Source organism: Camarhynchus parvulus, chromosome Z (assembly GCF_901933205.1).
Source record: "Camarhynchus parvulus chromosome Z, STF_HiC, whole genome shotgun sequence".
NCBI lineage: Eukaryota > Metazoa > Chordata > Aves > Passeriformes > Thraupidae > Camarhynchus > Camarhynchus parvulus.
In genome coordinates, this window is record NC_044601.1 from 69,715,119 (window position 1) to 69,717,866 (window position 2,748).

Genomic DNA, 2,748 nt, shown 5'->3' on the forward strand with positions numbered 1-2,748 from the left:
GATGTTCTACATGGAATTTTGGATGTTCTCCATGGAAGTTCTCCATGGAATTTTGGATGTTCTCCATGGAATTTTGGATGTCCTCCATGGAATTTCTGATGTTCTCCATGGAAGTTCTCCATGGAATTTTGGATGTCCTCCATGGAATTTCTGATGTTCTCCATGGAAGTTCTCCACGATGTTCTCCATGCAATTTTTGATGTTCTCCATGGAATTTTTGATGTTCTCCATGGAATTTTGGATGTTCTCCATGGAATTCTGGATGTCCTCCACGGAATTTCGGATGTTCTCCATGGAGCTGACGTCCGTGTGTCCGTGTGTCCCCGCAGAGCGGAACCTGAACCCTAAGGCGGCGTGCCTGAAGCGGCGCGAGGAGGAGAAGGTGACCTCGGAGCCGCCGCCGCTGGCCTTGGCCGGAGCTCACGGGGCCATGGGGGGCGGAGCCAATCACATGGGGCAGATGTGACAGGTGGGGACAGAGCGGGGACACCGGGGGGACAATTGGGGGAAAAATTGGGGAAAAATTGGGGGAAAATTGGGGAAAAAATGGGGAAAAAATGAGGAAATTTTGGGGGAAAATTGGGGGAAAATTGGGGGAAAATTGGGGAAAAATGGGGAAATTTTGGGAGAAAATTGGGGAGAAATTTGGGAAAATTTGGGGAAAAAATGGGGGAAAATTGGGGAAAAATTGGGGAAAAATTGGGGGAGAATTTGGGGAAAAATACGGGGAAATTGGGGGAAAATTGGGAAGAAAATGGGGAAAAAATTGGGGAAAAATTGGGGGAGAATTTGGGGAAAATCTGGGGAAAATTGGGGGAAAATTGGGGGAAATTACGGGGAAAATTGGGGGAAAATTGAGGGGAAATTGGGAATAAAATGGAAAGAAAATGGGGAAATTTTGGGGGAAAATTGGGGAAAAATGGGGGAAAATTTGGGGGAAAATGGGGAAAATGGAGGAAAAAATTGGGGAAAATTGGGAAAAAATGGGGAAAATTTGGGGGAAAATTGGGAAAAATGTGGGGGAAAATTGGGGGAAATTGGGGAAAAATTGGAGAAAAATTGGGGAAAAATCGGGAAAAATTGGATGAAAATTGGGGGAAATTTGGATAAAAATTGGATTAAAAGTTGGGATAAAATGGGAGAAAAATTGGGGAAAAATTGGGAAAAAATGGGAATAAAAGGGGAAAAATGGGATAAAAATTCGGATAAAATTGGTTGAAAATTGGGGGAAATTTGGATAAAAATTGGATAAAAAATTGGGGAAAAATTCAGGAAAAATGGGATAAAAATGGGATAAAATTGGGATAAAAATGGGGAAAAAATTGGGATAAGAATTGGATAAAAATGGGAGAAAATTGGGAAAAATTGGATAAAAATAGGATAAAAAATTGGGGGAAAATTGGGAAAAATGGGGGAAAATTGGATAAAAAATGGGGAAAAAATTGGGAAAAAATGGGAGAAAAATTGGGAAAAAATGGGAGAAAAATTGGGGAAAATTGGGAGAAAAATCTGTTTAAAATCCCTAAAAAATTTCTTTTTCTCCATAATTTTAACTTTCAAAATTCCAATTTTTTTTTTTTTTGTGTGTCTTTTCCATCCCCAGGTCGGCAGAAAAAAACCGGAAAAAAAAAAAAGTTTTTTGGTGAAGACAAGAAAAAAAAAAAAACAAAAATCTCGACAAGTCTGAGTCATTCCAAAGGCGCAGACGCCTGAAAATCCCCGAAAAAATTCCCGAAAAATCCCGGAAAATTCCCAAAATTCCCCCAAAAATTGGGAATTTTCTATGGGAAACCGTCGCTTCCACACTGTGGATTTTGTGCCTAAAAAATGTTGAATTTTGGTTTTTTTTTTTTTTGGAGAAATAAAGTGAAAAATGGGTGAAAAAAAGGGGGGAAAATGAGAATATTTTAGGGGGGGATGGGTGGGAGAAATGAGGGAAATTTGGGGGGGAATGGTGAAAAAATTATTGGAATAAAAATGGAAATCCAAGTGGTAAAAAGTGGAAAAATTTTTGGGGGGGATGGGGGAAAAATTGGGGGGGAAATGGGGAAAATTGGGGAAAAAATGGGGAAAATTGGGGGAAAATTGGGGGAAAATTGGGGGAAAATTGGAGAAAAATTGGGGAAAATTGGGGAAAAATTGGGGAAAATTGGGGAAAAATTTGGAATAAAATGGGGAAAATATGGGGGAAAATTGGGGAAAAATTTGGGGGGAAATTGGGAAAAAATTGGGGAAAGTTGTGAAAAAAATGGGAAAAATTGAGAGAAAAGTGGGGGAAAATTGGGGAAGAATTGGGAAAAAATTGGGGAAAAATTGGGGAAAAATTGGGGGAAAAATTGGGGAAAATTGGAGAAAAAATGAGAAAAATTTGGGGGAAAAATTGGGGAAAAATTGGGGAAAATTGGGGGAAAAGGGGGGAAAATTGGGGGGAAAATTTGGAATAAAATGGGGAAAATATGGGGGAAAATTGGGGCAAAATTGGGATAAAATTGGGGAAAATTAGGGGGAAATTCTGGGGAAATTGGGGGAAAAATTGGGAAAAATTAGGGGGAAATTGGGGGAAAAATGTGGAAAAATTGGGGGAAAATTGGGATAAAAATTGGGATAAAATGGAGGAAATATGGGAGAGAAATTGGGGGAAAATTGGGGGAAAATGGGGGAAAAAGGGAAAAAATTGGGGAAAATAAGAAAAATGGGGAGGAAATGGGGAAAATATGGGGGGAAATTGGAGAAAAAATGAGAAAAAGT